The following is a 14066-nucleotide window of genomic DNA, read 5'->3' as shown; positions in this document are numbered from 1 at the left end:
GCTTTTGCTGGGACCAGTGCGGTCATTCTGGACCAGAATATCTTTCATGGACACTGCTCTGCTGAAAGTGATAGCCGGTTTTCTGGGAAGCAGATGCCCGATCATGGGGTCACTTAGGACCAAGGGCCATATATATATATACATTTTTGGAGGGTATAGCCATGATAACTATTTCTTCTTGGGAGAAATATGTCCAACAAACAATATGAAAGGTACCTAGGAAGGGGCATGTCCTGATAATTAAAAACTGGATATGGAGTCCCATAATGTACAGAAAATCGTCATGTCTCTGTTTAATGATGGACCAATGTTGTCTGATTTTTGTCAGGGCTATGGGAGGTCTTGATGATCCCCGAGAACAAAAGCATATGGCACAACCATCCTTTTACAATTCATCATCCAGTCGGTAGTGCGCACATGTATTATTTGAACATCCTGCACATGGTTTACATTTATGGACTAGTTAAATGCATGTGCTATACAAAACCCAAAAAGAATTTCATGACACATTTGGCTCAAAAATATTTCCTACCACTCGAGAAAATGCTTCCTGTTTTGACTTGGACATTCCCTCTACAATTTACAAATTATAGGTTAATGTCAAAGGGAAATGTTTTGTCTGGTCGCTTGTCTATTCCAGAGAGAAAATATTTGTGCTCTTGAAAACATATTATGGAAAGCTCGATATTATATACAAATGTAGATTTACTAAAACATAAACATGTCGTTTATTATAAAAAGCATCAGTTTTAGCAAACAAATGCAGTAAAACAAAAGCTTGGTTTGTGCTACAAAAGAACTGAAAGTTAATGAAAGTCCTTGCTTCACAAGAGTGGCCATGTTCTGTCTAATCTTTCATTTTGGGGGTCATGCGATCCTTCAGTCTCTTCGTGAGGCGCACTTGGTGCAGAGTAGATTTTCCTTAACAGACATCACGGTGCTCCCCAGAAAATTTCTTCAAGGAAATGTAGTTAACTTAGAACCAAACTGTAAACCGATGTGGGGTGGAATAGACTGTATAATATTTAAAATTACTTCGAAAACATATCCACTGTTCTATATGTATCCGTTGGATACATATCTCACCTCAAGATGCAGTGTAACGTGTAAACCGATGTGGGGTGGAATAGACTGTATAATATTTAAAATTACTTAGAAAACATATCCACTGTTCTATATGTATCCGTTGGATACATATCTCACCTCAAGATGCAGTGTAAAGTGTATAATTACTCCCTTAGCTGTATAGGAATCATGTAATTCGCAGAGTGTATTGTGTGAAGTTACAGCCACTAGGCAACACGTTTGAAGTACAGAAAGTTAAATACTACCTCCTGAAGGACAGCAAGATACGACCCTCCAAAATGTGTCATAAACATGTCTTTGTGCAAATTTAGGACGGTCTGTGGATAATTGTTTTGTAAAGAATGGTATTGCATTGTAATTGTATTTATATAGCTCTTACCAATGACATAACGAAACTTGAGGGGGCCCCCCTGCAAAGTCCGGACTCACTCAGGAGCTCTCCAGCCAGGGTGCTCTTCTAAGGGGGGCCCGCTGGAGCTCTTGGGCCTTCCAATTATGTGGGAGCCTTTGTTACACCATTGCCTCTTACGACCACATATGAGGTGCTGAAGCTGTTTATGGCCGTTTTCGAGTGCAAATAGTATCCTATGCGAACGATATGCAATTGCTCCTTACCTTTGATAAAAACACACCTAATGCATTGTCACATTTAACCCCTTTGCAGCGATGCTAATTTCCCCGCGGGGGAGGGGGGGGGGGGCGCGCGAAGCACCGCAGTGCTTGTGATGAGCTGAGCTCGTCACAACTCCGCCCATTAAATGGAACCCCCCACACAGGAGGGGAATTATCCCCAAGTGGGCGTTCCACAGCGGTTATGACAAGCTGAGCTCATCATGAGCACAGCTCCACTGTGCCTCATGACGAGCTCGTCATGAGCGCCGAAAAAGGTTAAGACATGCTTATACGCAGTGTTCCAAAGGATGTACCACATCTGTCTTCAATGCAGTACTAGTAAGATAGAGATCCTGTTCTTTCGGATTCCCCTACCCAGACAACAGTTGCTGGCCAAATGATGTATCACCACCACCAACCCCGTCCACTGTAGCATACAACCTGGGGGTGAAATTTGATAGCAACGCATCTTTCCAGCTTACCTCCTGAAAAGGCCGATTGCCCAAAGGATAACTTTTAAAATCCTTACCTTAGCATTTAAGGCAGTCAATGATATGGGGCCATCCTATTTGAGAAAAAGATTCAGCCGTTAAGTCCCCACTCGGCCTCTCCGTTCAGCTGACGGCAATTTCCTGAGTGTGCCCCGCTTTCAGCGAGTACGCCTGGGAGGCTACTCGCTTGCTGTTGTCGCAGCTCGGACTTGGAACTCTCTTCCCCTTTCCCTGAGATCGATTGAAAATTTCGTCTCTTTTAAGAAAGCACTAAAAACTCATCTTTTTAGAATTGCCTATTAGTTTTTATTATTCCTTTCAGACGGCCACTTGCTTGTTTTTCTTTTCGCGCCAGGATACTCTGGTAGTAATGGAGCGCGCTATAAAACAGCTAAATAAAAGATCACAGCTGGTGTTGAACACGGCCACCAGTCTTTAGCTGCGGCTCCCCTGGAGAGTTTGCATCCAACCTTTCCAGAAGGATCGACACTGGCTGCCTATCAAAGAACAGGTGTGGTCCTATGGTCTTGTATTGACTCACAGCGATTTCTACCACTCTGGCACTTGGTATCGGTCCAACAGATTTGCACCCATTTCTAACGGCCAGGCCATTCCGGTTTTCCAAGTCCTTGCTCATGGGAATTCCTCGTTTCACAAGTAAAAAGTGGGGCTGCAGTTCCTACTCTTACTTGGCTGCCAAGGACTAGAATGCCCACACACAACATCTCGGCGCTACTGAAGATAGCCAACTTTTCAATGGACTACTCAAGACTTGGTTCGTTGGGTCTAATTTCTAGGGTTGCCTGTCAGTTTGAGTTCAGATTTTACTATCAGTGCCAGAACAATCACTGAGTAGCTGTTGTTAAATTCAATTTAATTCAATGGTTAGTAGCATGGTACCCCATAAACCAAGAGTAGTGATGAATTGATTGGTTATTGATTATTCGTGGGTTTTTGGATCAGTCTTGTGCTCCCAGTGAAATCGTTTCATACATTTGCTTCGGTTTCTTTGAGGTAGATTAGATTAATATGAGTTTGGTGATCATTAGTGGAGGCTATGTGAGTTCTTGCAAATGGTTGTTGAGATTAATAGATGGGCCAGAGGAGGTTATGTGTTGTTTGTTGGTATGGGTGTGGTTCAAAGAAGGGGATGTATAATCTGATTATTGGTGCTTCTTTTTTACATTACCTCTTTTTGGTAGGCTATGTATCAGGTTTTTAGCACAAGTCTGTGATCCTTTTGTAGTTTCCATATTGTAGTTCTAACTAGAAGGTAATTATTGCCATAACCAGGGCTCAGAATATAATTCATATTTTCCAACTTAGTTTACTTTTTTTTTCCAGGGTTGGATTTACTGGGGGATAGAGACAGGGGGGTCGATTTGTTCTTCCTATCCACTATACTGAACCTCAGTTAGAGGTCCTTTATTCTGCCAACCTGTCTACTCATCTATAGTGTTTTAGGATAATATGATATTACTTTACACGCTGCTACTTTGCACCCTAGTTGTCATGAGTTTCCTGATGTAAACCCTACTCTGAAATTGAGACCCAAAATGTTCTGTTTCCTCTTTTGAATTTTCAGCCAAATCTAGCTGGGTATATTTTCTGACCAAAACCTGTGCAACAGCAATATGAAAGGCCTTTACCGTGGATAACATGCAGATTCATTGCTTCAAAAATATTAAAGCTTTGTGTTTATGTTATAGTACGTTCTCCAGAACCAACTCACCATCTTAGAATTACAATTATTTTTGTTATAAACCCTTATTTAAAATGTGGTCTTGGCAAATGGAAAAATGTTGTAATATTCGATTACAATACAAGCATATGCATCATGGAGAACCAAATTCAGTTTCTCAAGACCTCACCTTGGCTGCCACCCACATACCCTGTGGACTGTGCCATCATCAGATAAAAAAGGGTTTGCTCAATACAGAGTCTCTGGCAAGACGTTTAAGCCAGGGAATTTCACAGAAAGCATTTTGAGGACAGATCCAGTACATTAAGCCAAGGGAGTTCAGTAATAAATCTATATAGTCAAGTCAAGTCAAGTCAGAGAATTTATATAGCGCACTACATACCCAGAGGGTCCCAAGGCGCTTAGAAAGGGGAGGAGGATTATTTGTCAAATATCTACGTTTTAAGTTGCTTTCTGAATGCTAGGTGGTTCTGGGTAAGGCGAAGGTAAGCGGGGAGTGAGTTCCATGTTTTAGCAGCCAGGTATGAGAAGGATCTGCCTCCCATGGTGGTCTTGTTGATGCGAGGTACAGTGGCGAGGGCTTGGCTGGAAGAACGTAGTTGGCGGGAGGGGGTGTAGAAGGACAGTCGTGAGTTGAGGCATTCTGGTCCGATGTCGTAGAGAGATTTGTGTGCGTGGGTTAGCAGTCGGAAAGTGATCCTCTTATTGACGGGTAGCCAGTGGAGGTCTTTAAGGTGACCAGAGATGTGTTCGTAGCGTGGGATGTCTAATATGATCCTGGCTGAGGCGTTTTGGATTCTTTGGAGTTTCTTCTGGAGTTTAGCGGTAGTGCCTGCGTAGAGGGTGTTTCCGTAGTCCAGTCGGCTCGTGACCAGAGCATGGGTGACTGTTTTCCTTGTTTCGGTGGGGATCCAGCAAAATGTTTTTCTGAGCATGCGAAGAATGTTGAAGCAGGAGGAGGATACGGCGCTGACTTGTCTATTCATTGAGAGTGAAGAGTCCAGGATGACGCCTAAGTTCCGTGCGTGGTCTGTCGGGATGGGTGCTTTTCCGAGGGCTTCCGGCCACCAGGAGTCGTCCCATGCAGAGGGGAATGTACCTAAGATGAGGACTTCTGTTTTGTCTGAGTTCAGTTTCAGACGGCTTTGATTCATCCATTCGGCAACTTCTTTCATTCCTTCGTGTAGGTTAGTTTTGGCGGTGCTGGGGTCATTGGTGAGAGAAAGGATCAGTTGAGTGTCATCGGCGTAAGAGATGATGTTGAGGTTGTGTTGGCGGGCGATGGCCGCGAGGGGGCTCATGTATACGTTGAAGAGGGTGGGGCTGAGTGAGGATCCTTGTGGTACGCCACAGATGACTTCAGTGGCCTCGGACTTGAATGGTGGAAGGCGGACTCTCTGGGTTCTTCCGGTGAGGAACGAGGTGATCCATTCAAGTGCTTTTCCTTGGATTCCGATGTTATAGAGGCGTTGTAAAAGGGTGCTGTGGCAGACTGTGTCAAATGCTGCAGAGAGGTCGAGGAGGATGAGGGCGACTGTGTCTCCATTGTCCAGTAGAGTTCGAATGTCGTCTGTTGCTGCGATGAGGGCGGTCTCAGTGCTGTGTTTTGCTCGGAAGCCAGATTGTGAGGAGTCGAGGGATTTGTTGGCTTCGAGGAAGGCGGCGAGCTGGTTGTTGACAGCTTTCTCGATGACTTTGGCCGGAAATGGAAGGAGCGAGATGGGGCGGTAATTTTTGAGTTTGGTGGGGTCCGCTGTGGGTTTCTTCAGAAGGGCGGTGAGTTCAGCGTGTTTCCAGTCTTCCGGGAAGGTGACGGAGTTGAGGGAGCTGTTGATGACGTCTCGGAGGTGCGGTGCTATGACGGAGTCTGCTTTGTTGAAGATGTGGTGAGGGCATGGGTCTGTGGGGGATCCTGAGTGGATGGAGTTCATCAGGCGGATGGTGTCGTCAGTGGAGATTGGGTTCCAGTCGATAAGGGTGTTCACGGGGGGAGAATGTTGAGCAAATGGTAGGGTGGGTTGGTTTCCGGGTTGGTTGTCGAAGCTGTTGTGGATGTCTGCAATCTTGTTGTGGAAGAATGAGGCTAGGGAGTCGCAGAGGGCTTGAGAGGGGGTGATGTCGTTGGAGTTGGCCGAGGGATTGGAAAATTCCTTGACGATGTTGAAAAGTTCCTTGCTGTTGTGGGCGTTGTTGTCAAGTCGATCCTTGAATGCTGTTTTCTTGGCCTTTCGGATTAGTTGGTGGTGAGTGCGGGTGGCGTTTTTGAAGGCGTCCTTGGTGCTAGTGGTTGGGTCTTTTTTCCAGGCCTTTTCGAGGGAGCGGCAGAGTTTCTTGGACTTCTTAAGATCATCGTTGAACCATGAGGCCTTTTTGCTGGCAGGTTTGTTTTGACGTTTCTTCAGTGGTGCTAAGGTGTCGGCGGTGTTGGATAACCATAGGGTGAGGTTGGCGGCGGCTTCGTTTGCGTTAGAAGAGTGGGCTGGGGTGTTTAGAAGGAGCGATGCGGAGATCTGGTCCGTGGTGATTTTGTTCCAGTTTCTTTGCAGAGTTGGTTGGAGGTGGTTGGTGGGTTTCGGCTTGTTGTAGGTGAAGTGAACGCAGCTGTGGTCAGTCCAGAGGAGATCCGTAGTGTGGCTGAAGGAGACATGATTGCTGGAGGTGAAGATGGGGTCGAGTGTGTGACCTGCGATGTGGGTGGGGGACGTGACCAGTTGTTTAAGTCCGAGGTTGGCGAGATTGTCCAAGAGGGTGGTGGTGTTGCGGTCGTTGATCTTTTCAAGGTGAAAGTTGAGGTCTCCCAGAAGGATGTAGTCTTTGGAGGGGAGCGCGTGAGGAGTGATGAAGTCCGTGATGTCTTCACTGAATTTTGCACGGGGTCCTGGTGGTCTGTAGAGGAGGGTGCCTCTGAGTGTGGTCTTGGGGTCGATGTGGATCTGGAAGTGAAGGTGTTCGGAGTTGGTGAGATTGGCGTCAGAGCTGGTTGAGATGCGGATTGACTTCTTATGGTCGATAGCGATTCCTCCTCCTGTGTGGTCGGTGCGGTCCTTACGAATGATCTTATAATCTTCAGGGATGGCAATGGTGATGTCTGGGGCGGAGGAAGCGTTCATCCAAGTAGGAACTCCTACTGCTAAAATGTTGATTCCAAAGTTCAGATAACCAAGAAGGTAAGCAAACTTTGGAATGAAGAATTGAGGAAGACCTTAACACATGAAAGAGGTGTACTATGGTTTGGATAGCTAAGGATTTCTTTTGGTTTACTACAGTGTCAGACACAATGGCAGACTACTTCATACCCCTCCCTAAGGTGCATTTAATAGTTTTGTATGAAGGAGACTAAAGCTATGGAAAGGTTTGTGAAGATTCGTCAAATGGTGCCGCAGTTATTAGCAAACTAATATATTTTTTTGTAATGTAAAATAAAAGACTAGTACAATTCCTAACTACAACACTATAACGTCAATGTAACATTTCTTTTTCAGTATATATATATAGAGAAAGGTTCCGACCGAAATGCGTCAGTTTGCTGTGGTAAATAAATTTGTGAATACGTACCTCCGAGAGTGCTTCCTTTCTTCCTGCGGGAGATTTTCGCTATTGGGAGGTGGAGCAGAATTGGACTTGCGAGTGCACCCTCGCAACGGAAGCACCCGCCTGGGAGTGCGGCGTTCTGGTGCTTTTTGAACTGCAATATATATATATATATATATATATAATCCACTGAAAAAACCATAGGTTTGACACCAGTTATAGTTAGCTGGAAATTTTACTGACATAAAACCATTGAAATTCCCACGTTATAGTTAGTTGGACTCACTATAACTTGTGCGTCTGCAATGCACTGCTGATGACGTCACATATTACATCACTCATGACATGGTCAGTGACATCACTCATGACATCACTGATGACACCATCCAGTGAATGTGTGTCTTTCTGAAAAATAAATATGTTTTATATATGTATATGTAAAGGTCGATGGAAGAATAAATGTTTAAATAAGTGTCTTAATGGATGTTTTTTTTTAAAATTGATTGGTTAACTGGCTTATTAAGTGTATCTTAGTGAATACATATATTAGCGAGTATTGTTTAAATATTTAAATGTTTGTAACACTGTTTCACTTTGCGTATAAGTGGCTGCATGGGTTGGTGAGTAGCTACATGTGTGTGTATATGTGTTATTAGATGTTTTTTTAGTATCAGGATGAGTGTCTGTATGGTTTGGTGGGGGTGTTACTTAGCACATAGATGCATCAATGACTGACTCACTGTTTGTATGTGTTTTGAAGACAGCATATGTGCAGGACTGTATGGGTGGATGAGTGTGTATATGTGTGTGTTAGTGAGTGAATGACTGTCTCACTAGTGTCTTTATCACTAACTACATATGTTTTAATCTAGTATATGTGAGTATTGATGTATATAAGTGAGTATATGTCAGAGTGAGAGATTGAAAGAGTTCTTGTTTAAATAAGTATGTGTTTCTATAAGTGATTGTTTAAGAGAGTAAGTATGTGTAAGTTTCCTTAGCAGTAAGGTTGTAGTGTGTGTATAGCTGTATATGCAAATAAATGGATGTTCAATAGTTAATTTGCAGGTGTGATTATGTGTGTGAGCAACTTTTGGATGACTGTCGGTGTGTAACAGGATGCATAGGTGTTTCACTACATATGATGAGTGAATATATGTATGAGTGACTATATAGAACTGTTGGTGACTGAGTGGATGTGTATATAGATGGTGGTATTACTGAATTGGTTGTTGTAACTGGTATGGGTATCTCTATTTTTTTGAAGATTTTTGTTTCTATTTTTGAATATGTGTTTCAAGGGTTACATTACACTGAAAGGAGGTCTGTCACTCTGTCACAAGGATGGTGTCATCTGTGATGTCATGAGTGATGTCACTGACCATGTCATGAGTGATGTAATATGTGACGTCATCAGCAGTGCATTGCAGGTGCGCAAGTTATAGTGAGTCCAACTAACTATAACGTGGGAATTTCAATGGTTTTATGTCAGTAAAATTTCCAGCTAACTATAACTGGTGTCAAACCTATGCTTTTTTCAGTGAATTTAATAGGTTTTTCAAATGCTAATTCCTAACTATAACTGGTCTGAAACCTATGTTTTTTTCTGTGAATTTCATAGGTTTTGTAAATGCTAATTCCTAACTATATATAGGGCCTCAAACCTATGGTTTTTTCTGTGAATTTCAAAGGTTTGTTAATAGCAAATTTCTATTGCTATCAAATATAATATTTTTTATAATGAATCCTATATTGTATATTTATGTAATACTATTTTTTTTATGTATATTCCTCATTTTTTTTTTTGCCCTGTAGCGCTCTTGGTGCGCGTACCGGTGTACGCACCGGAAAGCGCAGTCTTGCGGCGCGCCCCGGTGCGCGTACCGGTGAGCGTCCCGTTTCCTCTATTGCCGCGAACCAAAACATCATCGTGACGTATCGCGTAGCCGCGTCCGCGTGATACGCACGGCGTCAGCGCTCCCGGAAATACCCGAGCTTATACGATCGCGCTACGTAAGCGCCCCGGGGTGCGCCCCGGGGCACGTAGCGTAAGCGCGTCGGGTCATGTGACCTGAAAATAACACTTTTCATTGGTTCAGAACAGTTTTTTTTTCCAAATGATGAAAGCCCCCACCTTTTATCCTCATTCTCACTTTGTACTTTGACTGAGGAAGACCTGTTTGCAGACCTATTTGTACTGAGAAATGGCTACAGTAGCAGCAGCAGCAGGAGCATCTCAACCACCACCACCACAAGGACCACCACAACACCACAGTGGTGGAGAAGAAGAAGAGGAGGAGGAGGAGGAGGAGGAGAGGCGGTTCCTGCCCCCTATAAGCCAAAGGAGCACATTGTCTGGGAGTTTTTTAAAATCCCAAGGGGCCTAAAGAAAGTTAATGCTCCAAAAGTTACATGTCTGATCTGTGGCACTGTACTTTCCAGGGGGAACCCTGCCAAAAAGTATTCTTTTGGCAACAATACTATGATTCGCCACATGCAACACCGGCACCCAAACAACTATGCTGCGGCAGAGGTCAGAGAACTGACCAGAAACCCTCCCCAATCTTCTCCCAGCACCTCCCAAAGTAAACAACCCACTCCATCGGGTCCAGAGACAAGGGAGATGGTCCCAAATATCCAACCCCAGTTTGGAGATTTTAAAATAGTTTGTAAATTTTGCAGGACTACAATTTGCTATGGAGAGCAAAGTATTAAACTGATTAACCGTGCTGGAGACAACCACAAGCGCAAAAATAAACCTTAATTTTTTCCTGTTTTTTTTTTGCTCCAGTTGAGCCGTTTACAATTCCCTGTTTTTTGTTTGTCCCCATAAAAATTACAAAAAAAATATAAAATTGTTCATAAAAGCCAAAAAAAGTAAATAATATTTCAATATTTAAAAGTTACTCGCTAATATATGTATTCAATAAAATACACTTAATAAGGCAGTTAACCAATCATTTTTTTTAAAAACATCCATTTACACACTTATTTAACCATTTATTCTTCCATCAACCTTTACAAATACAAATATTAAACATATTAATTTTAAAGAAAGACACACATTCACTGGCTGGTGTCATCAGTGATGTCATGAGTGATGTCACTGGCGATGTCATGAGTGATGTAATATGTGACGTCATCAGCAGTGCATTGCAGGCGCGCTTGTTATAGTGAGTTCAACTAACTATAACGTTGGAATTTCTATGGTGTTATGTCAGTAAAATTTCCAGCTAACTATAACTGGAGTGAAACCTATGGTTTTTTCAGTGAATATATATATATATATATATATATATATATATATATATATATATATATATATATATACATCTATATATATCTATATTCACTGAAAAAACCATTGGTTATAGACCATATATAGTTAGGGATTAGCCTTTTCAAAACCTTATTTTACTCACACAAAACCATTGAAATTTCATATATAGTTAGTTGCACTAACTATATATCGCGCGCCCGCAATCCACTGCTGATGATGTCACATATTACATCATTCATGACATGGTTAGTGACATCACTGATGACATCACTGATGACATCTCAAATGACATCACTGATGACATCTCAAATGATATCACTGATGACATCACTGATGACATCTCAAATTACATCACTGATGACATCACTGATGACATCATCCAGTGACTGTATGTTTCTGTAAAGTTAAAATATGTCTTACATATTGAAGAATGAGTGGATGTATAAGTGTCTAGATGAAGGATTTAGTAGGTGCATGACTGACTGTATGAGTGAGTGATTAAATGTGTCTCACTGAGTGCATGGGTTAGTGACTAAACTGTCTTAATTTGTGCATCATTATATATGTTGTTCTACAAACTGCTGCATGTGTTGATCAGTACCTATATGAGTAACTGTATGGGTTATTCATTGGTTGTCCAAGTAATTTTATGGGAAACTGAGTGTGTGTGTATGGGTGGCTGGGAGGTGTGTGACTCTGTACATAGATGTGTGAGTAGTTGATTCACTATATGTATGGGTTCAAAAGTGCATGTGGAAACAGCTGTATGGGCGGTTGACTGTGCATGAGTGTATTAGTGAGTGAATGGATATCTCAGTGCTACATGTCAAAGTAAGTACATATGTAAAACACAGTACATGTGAGAGTTGACATATATAAATAACTGTGCATAAGAGCCAGTGAATGTGTGAGTGGCTGTATGGATCATTGTGAACATGTATCAGGGATTGTATAAGAGAGTAAATATGTGTTAGTATATGTTTGAATAAGTAAGGTGTGTATAACTGTATAGTTGAGGAAATGGAGGTGTGATTGATTCTTTGCATGACTGACTAGGTGTGTGAGTAACTCCATGGATGAGTGACAGTCTGTGAGTGTCTGTTTACACTGATTGTATCTAAGGTTATATTAGAGTCTGAAGAGGTTCATGGTATTATCACATGAATGATATCATCAGTGATGTGATCAGTCATGTCAAATGAGATGTTATCAGTGATTTTATCAGTGATGTCATTTGAGATGTCATCAGTGATGTCATCAGTGATATCATTTGAGATGTCATCAGTGTGGTCATTTGAGATGTCATCAGTGATGTCATCAGTGATGTCACTAACCATGTCATGAATGATGTAATATGTGACATCATCAGCAGTGGATTGCGGGTGCGCGATATATAGTTAGTGCAACTAACTATATATGAAATTTCAATGGTTTTGTGTGAGTAAAATAAGGTTTTGAAAAGGCTAATCCCTAACTATATATGGTCTATAACCAATGGTTTTTTCAGTGAATTTTCAAGGTTTTGTAAATGCAAATTCCTAACTATATATGGCCTAAAACCTATAGTTTTTTCTGTGAATTTCAATGGTTTTTTAATAGCAAATATCAAAAGCTGTCAAATGTCAAGTACGCGACAGGTAAAAACTTTTTCGTGTTTATGCACGCTGATGTGCTTTGAACACTGCCCCCCCCTCCCCTCTTTTGTCTTAGTAGTACTCTCTCTTTGCAGATAGTGAAGAGTAGTTAACGCAGGCCTTTACCCCCGTTATAATCCATCGTGCCTGCTTGTCTCTCCATTTGATTGATTGTTATCCAAGCATTTACTGTTTTACAATTGATTCTCTTTGGTTCATTCTCTATTTACAAACAAGCACAAAGTCGCAATACTCTGTTTAGTCTTTGCAGATAGTGAAAAATCGTGAAAAATCGTGTAAAAAAAATAAAAGTAATTGAGCAAAATCAGTAGGCCACTAATTGGATCTCTTTTTGACCTCGCTAAAATAGAAATATTAAGAACAACCCTTCATGAGAAATACAAAAATAGTGAGATGAACTGAGCTCCACACCATGAGGGCTGCAAGACAGCTCGGCTCCGTCACCCACCCCGCCCAAAATAACGACAAACCCTATGCAAATATTAAAAATATAGACAACACACCAGCAAAGTAACAGGGTAAAACATTTTATTAAATAACTATTTACATTACGTTGGTTTATGAGATGATGTCAGTAGTGGACCGATGTGTGAATAGGTCGGAAGCAGCACAAGGCGCCAAGATCCCGATGGCAAGTCCTGGATGTTGGGTGCCATAGTTCAGAGTTCTGAGCAGCGCTTGTAACACTGTCTGAAGCTTATTTCCACCTACTGCAGCTTCACTATTCTCAAAGTAAGTGAGGGTCGTTTGTGGACCTGACTGCATTTGAAAACAATGTTATATGGTACCTCCCTAAACCGCTTGACGGAGGCCCCCGAGGGGCGGTGTGATGGCACGGACTCGGAGAAGACGCTTGGCTCCGACCCCCTCCCCAAGTCTTATAGCACTGGTGTAGCCTGAGATCGCCCCCGACATAGGCGGCCGGCTCCCGGGGTCCGGCGGAACTTTTTGCCTTTTGATGACTCTTCTATTCTGGACTTTGTCCCACAATACGTTTGACCTGAAGACACGCTGTAGTGGGGCGCCCCTTTACCGTTTTAGTTGCCATTCCGCCCGCTTTTGCTACACTGTGCCTCTTCCGCCATTCAGCTGTTTACCGCCCGCTCTTGCGACTACAGCGTCTCGCTCACCATGTAGTTGAGTTGCTCCCGCTCTTGCGATGCAACGATAAGCGACTGCCACAGGACTCTCAAAATGGCGGCTGGCTCTTCAGATTTGGGCGTGGTCCACTAAAATGGCCCTGGGACACCTTGGAACTCGGACGCTTCCCTGATAGGGCTTGGGTCCCATTCTCGAAAGCGTCCCCTCAGCCGTGAAGATTCTACAAAAGTCTTGGGGGCCCCCGACTCCCGCAGGCTTCTGGTGGGGAGCGGCTGCCATGTTTGCTCGTGGAATGGCCACGACGGAGCTACGAGATGGTAGTGCTCTCATGCTGACGCCAGCTTTAGTCTGAAACATCCAGAAACACTGTAGACTACCAATTCGATCAGTTCCGGTAGCACCCCAACATGACCCGGTAGAGAAGAACTTGCCCTCCCCTCTTTGACTGATGGTTCTTGTTGCCTGTCCCCTCTGTTGTCATTTAACAGAACTTTTTGGACTGCTGAAAGGGGTTGTGTTCCGAACGCTGGTTGGTGGAGACATTTTGACTATATTCTTGACCTACGTTGTTGCGTAATGCGTTATATGACACGCCGCGTTAGCGCACC

Source organism: Lissotriton vulgaris, chromosome 10, assembly GCF_964263255.1.
Source record: "Lissotriton vulgaris chromosome 10, aLisVul1.2, whole genome shotgun sequence".
Lineage (NCBI taxonomy): Eukaryota > Metazoa > Chordata > Amphibia > Caudata > Salamandridae > Lissotriton > Lissotriton vulgaris.
This window is presented reverse-complemented; position numbering follows the sequence as displayed.